Raw genomic sequence first — 18081 nt, forward strand, 5'->3', positions numbered from 1 at the left:
GTCTCCCCAACCCGTGGGCTCAGGAGAGGGGCTGGCCCTCGCTTGGGGGGTTTCTCTGGCAGGGTCTGGTGGCCCCTCACCCCAGCAGGCGGGCGGGCACGGGGTCTGGCCTCGGTCTCTGGCCTCCAGGTCTGTGTCTTTGCCCCTCGGGGCTCCCCCCTGAGCTTCCAGCCCTCCCTGTGCCCTCCCCCACCCCACCCCTCCCCACAACTCCCCTCCCTGCTTTCATCCAGTTTTGCTCAACGTTGGGCCAGCAGTGTCCGCTTAGAAAATACTTGTAGGAACGAGTGAGCTTCCTGTCCTCCACGTGCCCGTAGTCCCTGCGTCTTTGGGGGCACCTTTCCCTGCCCTCCCCCTCCCCCACGCTGCCCTGACGGGCCTGCCACTGACCTCGTGACCTCCAGCCCACTGTCCAGCTTCAAAGGGTCGAGACCAAGTGGCTGAATGGAAAGTGTGTCTAAAGGCCGAGACAGGCCATGTGCGTGAGGGTGTGCGTGCGTGTGCACAGGTGTGTGGACAGGTGTGCATGCGTGTGCACAGGTGGGTGTGCACGGGTGTGCGTGAGGGTGAGCGTGCATGTGCACAGGTGTGTGTGCATGGGTGTGCGTGTGCACAGGTGTGTGCGTGGACAGGTGTGTGAGGGTGTGCATGCGCGTGCACAGATGTGTGCGCATGTGTGTCGACAAGTGTGCACGGGTGTGCGTGAGGGTGTGCGTGTGCACAGGTGTGTGCGTGGACGGGTGTGTGTGAGGGTGTGCATGCGCGTGCACAGATGTGTGCGCATGTGTGTCGACAAGTGTGCACGGGTGTGCGTGAGGGTGTGCGTGTGCACAGGTGTGTGCATGCGTGTGCACGGGTGAGCGTGCGTGTGCACGGGTGTGTGCACGGGTGTGTGTGCGCGCGTGTGATCATGTGTGCTGAGGGGGTGTTGTGCGGTTCGCCCCCAGCCCCTCTTACCCAGCCTGACCCTCTTCTCCGGACACGGAACCCACAAGCTCTCTTCACCATGAGCTCTCAGCTCCCCTCCTGATCCCACAGACCAGAGACCCCGGCTCAGATGGGGGCACGGGTTGGGCAGGAGCCTGACGGCGACAAGCCATGGGGCCTGGGAGACGCTCACAGGACTCTGGGAAAGCGTGCACTTGGCGCGTACCAGCTCCTGTGACAGAAGGACACGACAGGGCACATGGACCAGCACCAGATGCAGGACACGCCCAGGCCCGGGTGTGCGGAAGGGGGCCGGGCCCCGGCTCCCCAAGCCTCGCCAGGCTCTCCTGCCTGGACGCTCGACCTCCACGTAGGCTTCTAACCCAGTCTCGTCGTCGCGGAGACCAGCCCCCCAGGGACCCCAACCCCTGCTGCTGCCCGCCCTCCCCGTTCACCGCTCCCTCCCAGGTTTCGAGAGCCACTCCTTGGTTCTTGCCACCTAGCAGGTGTCCCTCTTGCCGGGGACCGTCTCCGGGCTGCGCTGAGACCTTGGAACCCGAATTACTGTAGCTTCGTCGTGAGTCCACAACCCCCGGGGCTCCTACAGCGGACGTCTGCAGAACTTCCTGGCAATTCTGCTTCTCGTAGTCCCGGAATTGTAGAATCAGCTTATCAAGCGGGGGGAAGCCGCACTGGGATTCTGATCAAGTCCAGAGACACATTTGGGAGGAACTGACATTTTTATAAGCCTGGGTTTTTCAAATCTGGAAGCGTGTCATCAAGTCTCTTGCATTTAAGTCCTTTAAAAAAATAAGATTGATTTGTTTATGTATTTATTCAGGAGAGAAGGCGGGGGACGTGCAGACGGAGAGAAAGTCAAGCAGGCTCCCAGCTGAGCGTAGAGCCTGACGCAGGCTCCATCCCACGACCCCGAAATCAAGATCTGAGCCCAAACCAAGTCGGACGCTTAACCGACTCCGTTAAGCGAGGAGCCCGCCCAGGGGCCCACCCCAGCCCGAGTCTCCGGGCCGCCCCACTCGAGCCCTTTGGACGCTCTCCCCAGGACACTCCAGTCTCCCGCATGGAGGGCTTCCACAGAATTTGTCAGATTTGTGTGCAGATATTTGACTTTGATGCCGTCCTACGGGCTACCGCGTGACATGGTCCCCCTCCCAGGCGTCTGCTGCCGGTGTAAAAGGCTCGATCCCGTATTGGGCGTCCTTCCTAAGACGATCTTTGTTTTCAGGACATATTTTTGGAACTTCTGCATTTCCCACGCACCCAGACCCGGCGTCTGCTCGCCTGCAGACGTGCAGCTCCCACCGCTCCCTTCTAATCCGCAGACGCCGCGTCGCTCTCCTTACTTCCCTGGGACTTGCATCCCGCCGTGAAACAGAGGCCGTCCTTGCCTCGCAGATAAACCGTTCCAGGCTGCACGGCTCGGGATGACATTTGCTCTAGGCGTTTGTCGGCCGCCGCTACGACAGTAAGGACTGTCCACAACATGCTAATATTGGCATTTCTGCCGTAATGCCACAGACAGGAGAAACCTTGCAAATTCTGCAAAAGCATGGACTACGAGTGAGAGAGCGACAGGAACACGGGTTTGGGGGCAGACGGCTCAAACCCCGTGGACCTCTGCAACCGGCCCACAGCAGGCAGCAGCTGCCCACGGTCCCCCAGGGCGGGCGGCCAGCGCCCCCAGCGGCGCCCCTCCCCACGGCCGCTTATTTCCACCTGTCCTTAAGGGCGTCGCTCCAGATTTCACCCAGTTGAATCACCCGACCCAGAGCAGAGCCCTTTCCAGACTTCCTGAGCACGAGGGCAGTGTCTTCTCCGCTTTCCCACCCGCACCAGGGCGTCTCCCGCACAGGACGCCCCAGGCTCCCCTGACGGTCTTCATGGCCCCCAAGACCTCCTCTCTTGCCGTGACCATGGTAACCTCGATAATCTGACGTCGTTGAGATGCTGGGGGAAAGCGGGTCTGCACACTTGGGGTCCTTGCTCCTGACCAAAAGCTCTTTACTTACCCATCGCTTCGGGGCCAACTCACATCTTGTGCGCACGCATCTTAGCAGAAATGGCTTGATTTTATTAAGCGAGTCCCGCATACGATCGAGTCGTTTTCTGTGCCTTTTCATTTCATTGCGTGACTTCCTACTTTTAATAAGTTCACTCACAAGGTACATCATTTGATTCTCCCCAATATTCAAACAACCTGGCAGGCCTGAAATAAATCTAAAACGCTCCTTTTGTGGTCGCATTTTAAAAACACTGCTCTGTGTGTCATGATTTTTCTTCTTTGCCTCTGGGCCCGGGAGTGCGGCGGACTCGCCGCTTCCCTGCCCCACACCGTCCTGGTCAGTCTGGGCGTCAAGGTGACGCTAGTCTGGATTTCCATCAAGGGGTTTTATTTCTATTTCGTATCCGGTGCATGAGCCGGTGAAGCCATGGGGCCCTGTCTTCTGCGTCGGGAGGTCTGAGTTAGTTTCAGTGTCTTCAGTAGTTCCTGTTTTACTTGGTGCCCCGTTTCCTCATTCCCACCTCTGGTCTCTCACCGCAAATCCCTAAGTCATTCACGCCCATGGTCCCTCACTTCTGCCTAGACACCAGCCACCGTCCGATCTGGGACTCGGCCCCTGAAGGCCGCTGACCGTTCCTGCCACCGTTAGTGCAACCACTTCCGTTGCACTCCTCACCCTCCGATGCGCTGAACGAATAAATATGAGAAAGGGTATTTCGTCGTTAGGGGTTCAGAGACGCATGTTCCTTGTTCAGCACGACCGTGTGGGGTCAGAGTGTGTGATGTCATACACTGTGACCTGGACGCCACACGGGGACGCGCCACGCGGCAGGGCGACAGGGCCGGCTCCCCGCCTCCGTCCCACCCGTGGCAGAGCTCGGAACTGCCCGGCGCGCCGCGTCCGCCCCGCCGTCCCGCCCTGTCTCCGAGCTGCGAGTTCCAAGTTCCTGTCTGTTAAAGCAGTTTTGGTGTTTGGGACGACGACTTTGTCTTCCGGTTCGTCGCCAACGGCAGGGTTTTCGCCGGACGGCCGAGTCGTCTCGGGGTCAGGTGCGCGTTCGAGCCGGGGTTTTTGCGGCTCTCGTGAACCTCACTCCCCGGCCTCGGCGTGTTCTCGCTGCATTTGATGGAAGCATTTGAAACGGCTGTTTTGTGGGTAGAAGGAGCCAAAGGTCCCACCTTCAGCCTCAGACTGGACTGGGCGTCAGCAGCTGCAGCCCCGGGATGGCGCTGCGTGCTTGTCCATGCCGGGGAATGTTCTAGAACCAAGTTCTCCGGGAGCCGAGCGCGAGGGCACAGGGTTTCAGTCCTCGGAATCGTTGTGTCCTTCACCGCCGCCCTCCTGCTTCTGTGTGGAACGTCCTTCAGAACATGCACTTTCGCCGCGTCAGAGTCGGGCTTGCGGCACGACCTGCGGGTCGGATTTGGGTCTTCCGTGCGCCCGCGGGCTTCGCGAAGGGGCAGCGGTTGGCCAGAGGCAGCTGCGCCTTGAAGCCTCACCCTGTTGGCCCTGACGCCGCTGAGGGTCTGGCGGGGCAGGTCCTTCCCGGGCGTCCTCCTCTGCCGGAGACGCCGGCTTCCGCGCCCCAAAGACCGTGCTCAGCCCCTCTGTGTCCGCAGCCCGGTGTCGCCGGCGCCCTCCACTCCTTCAGGGTCAGGAGCGCGCCCGTCCCGCGCTGTCTCGTCCCAGGGCTCCTTCCCACCTTCTCTCTCACAGCCGTTTCCCCGGGGACGTCCTCTGGGGGGATCCCCCCTGAGGTCCGTTCCCTGGAAGACCCAGACTCACAGGAGGGCACTCAGAGGGTCCGAGAGGATGGGGGGCGGGGAGGGCGATGACTGAGGCGCCCCCATTCCGGTTGCTGGATGGGCATGGACGGGCACCCGTTGTTAAGGGTTTCACGGGTGACGATGGGCAGAAGTCGAGCTGGAGGAGAGCCCAGGGCAGGTGTGACGACGCAGGTGTTTGGGGAGCTCAGGGCACAGGGTCCCAGAGACAGCAGAGTCGGCCGGCTACGTCCCATCCAGTGACAAAGAACCAGGATGTGAGGGATCCTGAGAAGAGAGACGGGGACACACGGATGGATGCATCCGAGGACGGAGACTCGGCGGCCACCTCGGAGGCGGACTCCCTCTCAGGTAGGAGCCAGCCCTCCCGGACCCTGGAGGATGCCGTCGAGGTCCCTCCCACACTGGGCAATGCCTGTCCCCGCAAACGTGTCCTCATCTTGTCACCTGGCCGCCAGGTGACAGGGGCCGATTCTCATGTAATGCTGTCAGGGATGTGTGGGGACTGATAAGGCAGGGGACACCGTACCCCTGTAGAATCACCCAACAAGCAGACATCCTGGTGGGGCCCGGGGGGTTGTCTTGGGATCAGACTTCTTTTTCCATAAAAAAATTAATGTATGATTTACATACAGTAAAATCCACCGTTCTTTGAGTTTTGACACATCTATGGACCGAGAACTCCTACCAGAACCAAGATACAGAGCAGATCCACATCACAAAAATATCCCCCTGTGCCATTTTGTGGTCGGGCGTCCCCCACCCCAGAGACATCCCCCACCCCAGGGCGTCCCCCACCCCAGGCCCTAGCAACCACTGATGACTTTTCTGTCCCCAAAACCTTGCTTTTTCCAAAACACCATCAAAATGGCATCATGCAACCCATACCCTTTCTAGTCTGTCTGCTCTCGGTCTCGATAATGCCCCTGAGCCCCTCCCACTGTGGCAGGTGCCACAAAGTGGTGTCCCCATGCGGCTGCCCCGCCATGTGTCCACCCCCAGGCGGAGGGACCGTCCCACCGCCCCTGCCCATCGGCGATCACAGATCAACACCTGCACGCAGGTTTTGAGTGGACATGGACTTCTTCTCCCCTCGGATCAGTGTCTGTGAGCAGGACTGAGTCACGATGCGTGTGTGTTCATTCTAGAAGGATCCGCCCAGGGCATCCCGCAAGGCACAGTCCCCGCTGCGCCCCAGCCAGCGGCTCTGTCCTCTCTCAAGCCGGCGTGGGCTGCTTTCATTCCGGCCACTCTGCGAAGTCCGCAGCACGTCCCCTCCCGCAGCTCTCACGTGCGTGTCCCTCCTCACTGGCCGCGTCGGGCCCCCTCCGCGTCTGGCCGTCCACGTGGCCCCTTTGGGGAGGGGCCCCTTTACGTCCTCAGCCCACGCTTTCATACCGTTGCTTCCTTCTTGCCGACGGTTGAGAACTCATGTTGTCGGGGCGCGGAGGCGTCCATTCTCAGGCGTCTTCTCGCGTCTCCTTCTCCCGGCGGTGCCTTCCCAGCCCGGACTGCGTTCTGAGGCGGCCCGGTTCCCGTTTTCCGTTGGCGGACACCGTATCGGAGATGTTTTGCCCAACCCTGGGTCATGAAGATTTTCTTCCACACTATGCATTCCGACCCGGGACCCGCGTGGAAGGGATTTCTGCATATGGCTCAGGACGTGCCTCCAAGCCCTCGTTCGCACGTGGACCACCCTCCGCCCACACCTTCTGCTGAGAACACTGTCCGCTGTCCTTTCGTCTGGGAGCCCGTCCTCAGACCCTCCGTTCGGGCTACCCTGCCTCCCCGCGTGCTGTCCTGGCCTTGGCGCTGTGATGCTGCGGGCCAGGCAGCTCCCTGTCATGGGGGCCGCCCCAGCACCGTGGGTTATCCCTCTGGTCCCGGAGGCGGACGCCTGGGATGCAGGGCGGGCAGGGCGGGGTCCCCCGAGGCCTCTCTCCTCGTGTGCGGACGGCCGTGCTCCCCCGGGTCCTTACAGGGTCATCCCTTCGTGCGTGTCTGTGTCCTGATCCCCTCTTCCTATAAGGACTCCAGTCACATGGGATCAGGGCCATCCCAGTGACCGTTTTCACCTGATTATCTCTCAAATGAGGTCACATTCTGAGGCCATGGGATTAGAGCTTCAACACGTGAATTTGGGGGACACACACAGCCCAGTCCACAACGGTTTCCCCATCAGTGACTTCCCAAGAGTCCCCTGCATTGGGGGCACACGCCCAGCCGTCCCCTTGGGATGAGAGCCCCGCGTGGGAGACAGAACCAGCCTGGCGGACGGGCTGCTCCCAGCCTGACCCTCAGCAGCACCGGGGCTGGTACAGGCTTGTTCCTTTACCAGGAGCATTTCTTCATGTTCCTGTCATCTCGTGGTTTGGAGATGTTCCTGGATGCAGTTGGGTCAGTTAGAGTTAAAATTTGACTCTTTTTTTTCCCCACAAAAAACCCCCCATGCAACCCCGAGAGTGAACCCTGGTGCAAACCGTGGGCTTCCAGTGAGGACGCCGTGTCCGTGCAGGTTCGCGGGCATACCTCGTGGTGGGGGCGTGGGAAGTGGGGGGCTTGTGCGGGAAGAAGGGTACATGGCCCCGTGTCCACTTTCCTCCCAATTTTGCTGCGAACCAAACACTACTCTAAAAAAGAAAGTCTACTTTAAAATAAATAACGTCTATCTTTAAAAATAGCTCCCCTCAGGGCGCCTGGGTGGCTCAGTGGGTCAAGCCTCTGCCTTCGGCTCAGGTCATGATCCCAGGGTCCTGGGATCAAGCCCCGTATTGGGCTCCCTGCTCAGCGGGGAACCTGCTTCCCCTCTCTCTGCCTGCCTCTCTGCCTACTTGTGATCTCTATCAAATAAATAAATAAAATCTTAAGAAAAATAGCCCCCCAAATGAAATATTTAGGTATAAACCCAGTTAAACGCACTCAGAATCCGTCTGCTATATGTGACATGAAGGAAACCAAAGACGCCCCCACGAAGTGGCTGCAGGGTCGAGGGTGCGGGTGGGAAGATCCAACACCAGAAACGAGTCCACGTGCCCCACCCTCGTGGGCAGATTTAGTGGGATTCCAGTAAAAACCTTAGCAGAACTCTCTGGTGGATAAAGACAGAATGAAGTCTGTTGGTGACACGTGTGGTGGGAAGCCAAAACAACTCTGAAAATGGTAATGAAGTGGGAGGAAGGTGTTCCCCGCCTTTAAGCCGCGTTAGCTACACGGGCCCTGGCCGGTCCTGTGCAGGGCGGTGCGGGGCGGGGGCGCAGGGTCCGGACACCCCTGAAGTCGCCCGAGCTCCGACGGAGGCACAAAGGCAGCCCGCTGGGGGACGGGAACAGCTCGCAGCCGCACCGCAGAGACTGGAATCTCACGTTTGTACGAAATGAAAGCTCGGTCCCTCATGGACCCAAATGCGCAGCGCGTGCAGGGGCGGCGCGTTGGGAGCGGAGCCGCAGACGCTTCTGTGACCCCGAGTCGGAAGCGCAGCGCGCACGAGAACCAAGGAGCCGGCGGGAGTCGCTGCGTCCGGACACACGGGGGAAGGTAACTCCGTCCATCCGTCCATCCGTCCTTTCGTTCTCGCCGAAGGCAGGATGGAAAGCCTGGGGTGTCACATGACCTGTCCCTTTGCAACGGATGTTTGTCTTCTTCAACTTCTTCACCAAATGTCTAGCCTTTGGGGAGCTCATGGTGATCTTAAAAGGTCACTTAGTAATAAAGGGACAGGACTCTGCCCTCAGCAGGACATCCCTGGAGCGCCACAGATCGCCCCTGGGGGGAAACAGAAAATATCAACGGTCACTCAGTCTTTGGCAATGGCTCAATTGTCATCTCAAATGAAGTGACGTTTGTTCAATAAAAATCTACTAAAAGCTGGTACAAACTGTGAGTCTGGGGTGTTTGAACCAAGACGGGTGCCCTCCCTCCCCGTCCCGGCTCAGCTCCGCTCTGGACCCTGCCCCGTGGCAGTGAACTCGGGTCGCCCTCCACACTTTATCCGCACCCCTCATCCTGCCCCCAGCCCCTGGTTTTCAAGGCTGCCTTCTAGGTGAGTGTGCCTGAGAGCTGGGGGCACCCCCTCCTCCTCAGGTCTCACCTGTAGGACCTGAGATGTCCCTTTGGTGGGGAGAGAAGGGGGAGGATAGGGGACACGTTCTCACACCCGGACCTCAGACTCACTGCAGAGATGTTTCCCGCTCTCTCCTTTGGACAGTGGGTGGGGGTCCTAGCCCACCTGCCCCTGGGAGTGCCAGCAGCCCGTAGGAGCCCACCGTGTAGGGCCATTGCCTCCGGCCCTCCTTCCAAAGTCTGGGGTGCGAGCCCGTGGGGGTCACCGGGGAGCGCCCGCGGCCCCCTGCGGCTGCACTGACCTTCAGTAGCAAACGGGCAGCGCCCACAAGCACCTAGGAAAGTCAGGGGGCCGTCCTCCGGGGCTGAGGGCAGTGACTCCTGCGGTGCCGGAATGTTCCTGATTGGAGGGCGGCTCTAGGAGGGCTTGGGAAAGCCCAGTGAGCTCTACTGCCCGGGGCCCTGTCTCCCGTGGCTTCACTTCCACACGGTGCACAGCAGCAAGAAGCAAACATGTTCGGGTCCCCAGGAGCGCCTGCGCATGTCCGGGACCAGGTGGTCACTCTTCTCCGTACCCCGCGTTTGCTTCACTGTGACCGCCCCACTTTAATACGTCCAGCTGAGGACTGAAAAGGATTTTGCTTATTACCCCACAGCTACATTTCTTTAAAGATTTAAGGATCCAGGATTTTTCAGGTTGTGCGCCTTCTGGTGTTTCTGGGGCGCAGCCTGCAAGAACCAGGTCTTCCCCGTGAGGGCGGCAGGTCCCCCTTCCCCGCCCCCCTGCTCTCCTCCGCAGACTTCCCAGGCTGCGCCCTCTCGCCCGGGGGGCAGGGCAAGGAAGACCGAGGGCTGGGAGGCAGTGGACCTGCCCTTTCCCACGCCCCCGCGGAGACTTTGATGTTGAGGCTGACGCCTCTCCCGCGGGCTCTCTGAAGCTCACGGACATCTTCCCCTGGCCGAGCACCCCAGGAGGCCAGCGTGGTCCCGCCAGGCGGGTACACCTGCTGAGGGGAAGTGTCCGAGTCTTCCCATGGGACGGGCATCCTTCCCAGCTCGGGCTAGTTGAACTCTGGCCTCCCTGTCCTGGATGGCGTCCCGTGGAAGAGGCTCGGGCTGGCCACACCTGTCTGCGGGCAGCATCCCTGAGGCCACCGGGCAGTGTGCTGGCCAGTGTTCTCCAGAGCGATGGAGCCAACAGGATGTATGGATAGAGAAAGACGCTTATTCTAAGGAATTGGCTCATGGCGCTGTGGAGGCGGGGCGAGCCCAAAGTCTAGGCGGGAAGACCAGCCCCAGAGACTCAGGTGGGAAGTGGGGTACGAGCACGAAGGCATTCTGCTGGCAAACCAGTAGGAGCCAAAACTGCTGATGGAACCCAGAGACTGCCCACTGGCAGAATTCCCCGTTGCTTGGAGAAGTCTGCCTTTTGTTCTATGCGAGCCTTCAACTGATTAGACAAGGTCCACCCACACCAAGGCCCATCGCCTGCTTTACTCAAAGTCCACAGACTGAAATAGCATCTCATCCCAAAACACTCTCATGGACGCTTCAGGAATAATGTTTGACCAAAATATCTGGGCGCCATGGCCCAGCCAAGCAGACACATAAAATTAAGCATCACACTCGGGAATGTGTAAGTCACATCCTTGCTCTGTGTCTGACCAGTCACACACTGCGGGGACATTGACTTCAAGTCCACTGTCCTGCGTGTGAACCATCCAGCTTTAGCCTTGCAGAAGTGCTCCTCTTCCGAATCAGGCCTGTGACTTGGTCCTCCGAGTCTCGCTGAAGCCGGCCTGGGGACCCCATGCCCTGTAGGGTGCCCTCTACTCTGGGGCGCATCACCCCGTGTGACTCCTCACTCCGACATGTCATGAGGTTGATGCCCTGTGAACCTCTCTGCTCCCTCTCCTCGGCGATAAGGCCTGCGTGGCACCTGTTGGTTGCTGGGGAGATCACAGCAAAAACCGGGCTCCTCGACCATCGTCTCGCTGGACCCGGGACCATGACATCCTGGAGCTCTCTGGCCTTTCTTTCCTTTGGGGGTCATACTCTTGCAGACCGTCTGAGATAATCTGCACCCTCTGGGTGCCTCCGCTAGCACCCCAGCAAGTCAGGCCAGCATCAGGCCTTGGGGACAGAGTGACACACCTTAGAAGCCAGCTACAGGCTTACTGGCTCTGCAGCTTCAGGAAAATTCCTTTACGTCCTGGTTGCCTGTTGTTTTAATGATACATTTGGGACACAGTATGCAAACATTTCCCTCCGGCTCGGCACGTGACGCTCAATAAGTCAGCTCTCACTGTTCACGTGCGGCCCAGCGCAGGACACTCAGAAGTCGGCTACGTGTTGGTTGACCGCGGTTCTCAGTGAAGGGAGATGCTGCATCGTGTCCAGATGAAGCGGGCACCTCTGGCCTGCACAGAGCACGCCCGGCCGAGGACAGCCAGGCAGAAAGATGCGTCGTTTCTGATACCCAAGGCTGGTCCTCGAGACATGGGCAGCTGTCGCCTTCCAGCACGGAGGACGCGCCCTTGCCATGACACCTCTGCCCTCCCGCCGTCTTGTATAAATTGAAGCCCTTGGCACCAGCCAGAGCTTCTGTCCTGGTCACGAGCAGGATGTACCGCCAGAGGGAGGGGTTAGCAGTGAAGCTGTGCCACCTGCGCCCTGGGTCTCCCCCAGGTGTGTGCCAGCTCCACGCCGTGCTCAGCCCTGGAAATGTGGAAACAGCACCAACCTTGCTGGAGAACAGTGGGCCACCCCCTCCCTGAGCAGGGAGTGGGGCCGAGGGTCTTTGTTTCCCTGTCTGCTGTGCACCTCGGGCGGAGTAGAGAGCCTGAGACACAGCAGGTGCAAGACAATGGACAAGCAGAGTCCAATGATGAAGACATTAGGGAAAGAACCACGATGAGAACAAGGTTGGCAGGTGCAGAACATTTTATTTAAAGGGATTGAAGACCCAATTGGACCCTAAGAGTCTCAGCTAGAGTTTGCACCCCTAGTTCTGATTTTGGCTGCAGGACTGGCTCCATGGGGCCACGACGGGAAGGGACAAAGAGTGAGGGTCACCAGGAGCCAGGGACACGGAGGTAAGTGCTCATGGAGGAAATTTCAGGGTGTAGGTGTTGGGTGCCAGGAGGGATGGGGTGAGGAGGACGAGGTCCTCCTGATAAGTAACTGCAAAGGGGGTCACAGGACAAACCAAAGACTATGACAGGGTCATTTCCATCCTTAGGACTCAGAGAAAACTGTCCCTGGGTTGAGAGCAGTCCAGAGCGGAAATGAGGACGGAAGTCTTCCTGGGGACCCTGAGCTCACCTGAGTCTGTGGTCAGCATCTCAGATTTTGCACTGGCAGCAGACGGGGACACAGCAGCTGGACTGGGAGCAGCAGGGCTTGCAGCAGCTGGACTGAGAGCAGCAGGGGACACAGCAGCAAGACTGGGAGCAGCAGGGGACACAGCAGCAGGACTGGCAGCAGGATGACCCACAGCCTGAAGAGCAGCAACAGGGTTTGCAACAGCTGGACTGGGAGCAGCCACACGAGCCACAGCCCCCCTTGGAGCCCCCACAGGAGCCACAGCCCCCCTTGGAGCACCCACAGGAGCCACAGCCCCCCTTGGAGCCCCCACAGGAGCCACAGCCGCCCTTGGAGCCCCCACACGAGCCACAGCCGCCCTTGGAGCCCCCACACGAGCCACAGCTGGAGCAGGAACAGGCTGGCACACAGCAGCACACGGGCTTGCAGCAGCAGACGGGGACACAGCAGCCGGAGCCACAGCCCCCACAGCCGGAGCCGCAGCCCCCACAGCCGGAGCCACAGCCCCCACAGCCGGAGCCACAGCCCCCACAGCCAGAGCCACAGCCCCCACAGCCGGAGCCACAGCCCCCGGAACAGCCACAGCAGCCCATGGTTCTGGTGGGTTGAGAGTGGAGCAGGTCAGAGGAGCAGGTACAGAGGACAGGTGCTCAGGTGTGGGGCCTCCTGGGCCGGGAGCCCTTTATACACCTGCCCAGGGTCAGGTGAGATGCTGGACACACAGTCACTTCCTGGTCCCTGTTGTGCCACTCCCCCAGGGAAATCGTATTTGTTTGTTTGTTTTTAGTCTTAAAATAACCTCAGTGCTCTCATAGTTTTGCACTTTTCCTTCAGTCCACCGTTTCCCCTCATGTGCTCCCTGACAGACAAGAAAGCCGTCCGTCTCTGTGTCCGCGGAAGGTGTTGGGAGCAGGGCTCTTGGCTTTGAGGCCGTGCTCATCTCAGCGACCTGTACTGGTCTCCTGTGGCTCCAGAGCAGGCGGCCACAGGTGGAGGCTTGACAGCAGACATTCCTGCTCCCGCAGCCTGAGGCTGGAGGTCCGCGATGGAGTCAGCAGGGTCGTGGGCTCCCTGAAGGCTCTGGGGGAGGATCGTTGCTGCCTCCTGCGGCTCCTGGGGCTGCTGGCATCCTTGATGCTCCCTGCATCGTGCTGGAGCCTGACCCCTCTTCACGTGGCCTTTCTCCCCGTGTGTCTGCACCTCACCTCTCCTCTTTGCTCTCACTGGGACACCGGCCTTCAGTTAGGTCGTCACCTGGTCCGGGACAACCTCAGCTTGGCTCCGCCTGCAAAGACCTGATTTCCCAGTAAGGGCGTATTCTGAAGTCCCAGGAGGACACGGTTCCACCCCTGCACTGTCTCATCACGTTCCTGACGTCGCCCCTGGTGCTGCCCTGACCGTGAAAGCCCAGGGAGTGTCCACAGAAGGCACAGGGGGATGGAGTCCAGGGAAATACTCTGGAACGGTCAGTCCCACCCTGCCTGTCACTTCTGGGAAGAACAGGACCCAAGACTAGGAAAAGAGTCAGGATCAGGACAGAATTCAGAATCAGGCTAGGGCTCAGGGTCAGGACAGGGCCCAGGACTGCGGCAGGACTGGCCGACTCAGGAATCTCTTGTTTAGGGCTTGGAGGTGGTATTTTGTTCACCTCTTGCAAGATCGGACATGCTGCACGTGGGCCCGTAGAGTGGGGAAGCCACGGCAGCATGCCACGGCGCCCAGCCGCTGACGGGCCCCTGCTCCATCAGGCTGGATTGGCAAGCGGGGCCCACACTGTGGACGAGGCCCTGCCCCCACCCCAGGTGCAGGACGGCGGCCATGAGCCCAGGAACACCACCCTGGGCAGCCCAACATGACTGCCAGACATGCTGTCGCTGACGGCGTCCTTCAGATGCTGGGGGGCAGAGGCGTGCCAGTGAGGTGTCCTTGGAGACCAGCGATAGGCGAGAAGGGCAGAGGGCAGACGTGGAGGGTCCCCGCACCGATGGGGGCACAGACTCAGGACCAGTTTCCAAATTCGCGGGACCTCTGCGAAAGGGAACTGCAGAGCCCCTGATCCGAAAACAGTGAGGAAATTCAAGAGCAGATGGGGTCCCCGGGGGGCTCCATCGTCGGGCATCTGCCTTTGGCTCGGGTCGTGATCCTGGGGTCCTAGGATCAAGCCCCGCATTGGGCTCCCTGCTCGGCGGGGAGTCTGCTTCCCCCTCTGCCCCTCCCCCTGCTTGTGTTCCTGCTCTCGCTGCGTCTCTGTCAAATGAATAAAATCTTTAAAGAAGTCAGGAGCGGCGGTCACCTCACACCTGTCGGGACGGCCGCCGTCCAAAAGCCAAGAGACGACCCGTGCTGGCGAGGGTGTGCAGGAGACGGGCTCAGGGGTGTGGCTGGTGGGGATGCAAACCGGTGCGGCCTGGCAAGCCCAGGACGGCCCTAGGACCCCGGGTCCTCTTCTGGGTGTGCACCCGCAGGGAGGGAAACCTCCTCCCTCTCACAGCGAGGTCTGCGGCACCCTTCACTGCAGCATGGTTCACAGTAGCCAAGACTCGGACACACCGACGTGCCCGTTGGTGGATGGAAGTAAAGGAAGTGTGATGTGCACGCAAGGGAAGGTCACTCGCCTTTAAAGAAGGAAGGAATTCTGGCCCATGTTATAACGCGGATAAACTGGGAGGACATTGTGCTGAGATGAGCCAGAGGAAGACAAACACCTCATGGTTTCACTTCCATGTGGGGGGAGGGGTCGGTGAGACAGAGAAATGCAGAATCCAAGGGGTGCAGGAGAGCTGAGACCAAGGCCTCATCCATCTGACCACCTGTGCGTCCACCCGCCCCCAGCAGAGGTGTCTGCAAGCCCTGCCCGTGCCCCACCCCTGCCCACAGCCTCTCAGGATGGGCCAGGAGCTACAGGATGTCCTATGGGGGCGACAGGCCTCATGGCTGGAACCGCAGTCCCTTGTAGAACCACAGACAGTAAAATCTCTATCTCCACTCCTTCTAGCCATAAGACCTGAGCAATCCTGGACCCTCTCTGGGCCTCTGTCCGTAAGGTGGGACTAGGTGAGGTAAGGGGAGTTTGCCAGGTGCCAGTGAATGAGACGAAAATAAAGCCGCCAGCCCCAGACTCCCAGCAGGAGCGCAGGTGTCCGCTTACCCTTGCTCTCCGTGGACTCTGGGGTCCGCGTTCTGGCATGGTCCCTGTCCCCCCCCAGCGCAACCTGCATCCCCCAGAGCACAACCCATCCTCCAACGCCCCCCTAGAGCACTGTCCAGTCCCCAGTGCCCACCACGCTCCCCTGGCACAGCTGCCCCCCACTCCCCCCGAATCCTCAGCAGGCCTGAGGGTTGAGGGCGGGGGGCTTGGAGGAACACGGCGGGTGGGAAGAAGTGGTGGGAGCAGAAGGCGTGCGAGCCCCATGCTGGCCCCCTGGTGCCCGTGAGGACGGGCCTGGGCACACTCAGGGAGGGGGAGCAGGCCTGCCAGGGGCTCAGAGACTAGGACAGCCCGGAGCTGCCCATCCCCCGTCCAGGAGAGGGCTTGGGGTAGCCCCACTGGGTCCGTCCCCTTTCCTGCCAAGCTGGGTGTTGAGGCCTGCTGACCTTGCCGTGCTCCCCCAGGGCTGACTGTGCTCCCCCAGGCAGGGATGGGGCAGGGGAGTGTGGGGAGAGCAAAGCCCCCACTGCGGGTCAGGCAGCCAGCTCCTTGTGCAGGCGCCCTGGGCTGTCGGGGGGGCTGTCTGCCCTCTGGGTCACCACAGCACCCGCCACCCCTCTGGGGCTACCCTGGGTTCCCCGGGCACTGGCCGCGGGCCCCTGGTACAGGCCTTCACCCGTCTCTGGGTGCCCCCCCAGCCCCGTCCCTGCCCTCTTGGGCCGGGTGCCCACACCCAAGCTCCCCATCCCCATCACTCGGGGGCTGTGTCCTGGGTAGACTCTGGTCCCCACCGTGACTGTCGCCAAGTGACCGACGCTCTCTGTGCCTCCTTTTCTCCACTCTAAAGTCACCTTAGCCTCGCGCCCCGCCCCCCACGCCGTGAATGTGCGCATCTCCCGGCAGGTGCAGGGCGGGCTTCGCGCGCTCCGGAGGGCGCCACCTGGTGGCAGCACCTGCACATGCGCGGTCCCGGAGGCAGACGGCAGCTCCTCTCCCTGCACCGGCTCTGGCTGGAGAGGGTGACCTCTGGGGTCTGGGGCCTGCGGGAGTGCCCCTGCCTCCCAAGAAGCCGCGTCCCCGGGTGGCCAGGAGGGACGACGGACGTGCCTGGAGGCTCTCCTCTGCTGGCCGACCCAGGCAAGACACAAGGAACCAAAACCGCTCAGATGGGTGCTGGGAGGTTTTGATCTTCCCGATCTCAGCGCCTTTGAGGCTGCTTGGGAACTAAAAGCACATCCTTAAAATGTGGTTTCTGCGGCTCCGCTTCCTGGGGCCACCCATGAGCCGGCGCAGCCAGAGGTCTGGTCGAGGTCAGCGAGGATGACTGCGGGCAAGTGTGGGCCTCACCCGCCCTTCGGGGTTGCTCAGTGTGGGAGGCAGTGGGCTGCGTGAGAGGTGGGACCTCGAGGACCCCGATGGTGGTGGGACAGGGTGTCCGTGGCCTCCCGGGTAGGGGTTGTGTGGGGCTGGCTGAGATCTCAGCGCTGAGCCTCCCTCCAGCCCCTGACCCCGTGGGGTGGGCTCCCCTGCTTCCCACTGCCATGGGGGCTCCCTTGCCGGGGTCCGGCCTGCTAAGGGCATGGGTGTCTGTCCCCTCCTCTCTGGCATTCCTCCACCATCAACTTAGTGGGCCACGGCCGACTTGGAGAAAGGCCCTGGGGAGGAGGGGTTTCCCTCCCCATCTCCTCTCTCCCTCCCGAGCTTTCCCACGGACTGGAGAATTTACTCTTTCCGAGGGCCAACAAACATGGAGTCAGACCCCGTGGGCGCCTGGCGGCCTGCTCGGATGGAGAAAGGGCCCTTTCCAAGCTGGGTGACGCTGACGAGGGCCCGAGCCTCTGGCTTCGGTTGCTGATGGACGACCCAGGATGGACGGCCTCCTCTCGGGGCTGCCGTGGGGAGTCACAGTCACGAAGACACCTGCCGGCCACACAGAGGCTCTTCGTAAGATGGCGGCCGCGTGACGTCCGCTGCTGCTGTGCACCCCTGCCTCCCGGGCCCTGGTCCCTCACAAGGCCCGCTGCAGCTCTCCCTCCCCGGACAGCACCTTTGGCGCCGGCTACGTGGTCCCAGCAGCTCTCCCGGCTGAGATGCCACAGACAGGCCCTACCCTCTGTCCACTGCTCACAGTCCTGGAGGTCGAAGCCCGAGGTCAGGGTGTCAGTAGAGGGAGGCTCCGGAGGGGGCCCCCTCCTACTTCTAGGGTCCTCCCTGAGGAGAGGCGGTGGTCTCTGCTTCTGCAAGGACACTAATTCTATGGCAGGGCCCACCCTCCTGACCTCATTAGCCCAAATCACCTCCCAGAGGCCCCACATCCCAACACCCTGTGGGTGATTGCAGACGACACGGTTCCGTCCAGAGCGAGCCCCCGGCAGATCAGGCCCCAGGGGGGCAGGCAGCAGGGTCCCAGGCAGCAGGGTCCCAGACTATGCCCGAGAGCTGGGGCCAGCCCCTCACTCCCCGGCGTGCAACACGCCCCTCTGCCAGGGTGGAAACCATGTTTCTCTGCAGCCCCCATCCCGGGCTCTGCACACAGTTGGTGCCACATAAATGCTAGATGTGAGGAGTGGGTGAACAGCAGAGGGACAAGGTCGATGGACATGATCTCTGTGGCCAAAGCCAGGGGACAAAGTCTCTGCTCCAAACGCCTACGCACACTGTGCCCTGAGGGCCCGATTCAGCCCTGGGGTCAGGACCCTTGGAAGCCCGGCAACCACAGCCCAGGACAGGCACACCTGGGCCTGGGCACCGTGGGCATGGGAAGGCAGTGTCAGATTCTCCACCCTCGGGCCTTAGCCAGCTCCACTCCTCGGCA

The sequence above is a fragment of the Lontra canadensis genome, unplaced genomic scaffold (assembly GCF_010015895.1).
Source record: "Lontra canadensis isolate GAN:19392208 unplaced genomic scaffold, GSC_riverotter_1.0 scaffold66, whole genome shotgun sequence".
Classification (NCBI taxonomy): domain Eukaryota; kingdom Metazoa; phylum Chordata; class Mammalia; order Carnivora; family Mustelidae; genus Lontra; species Lontra canadensis.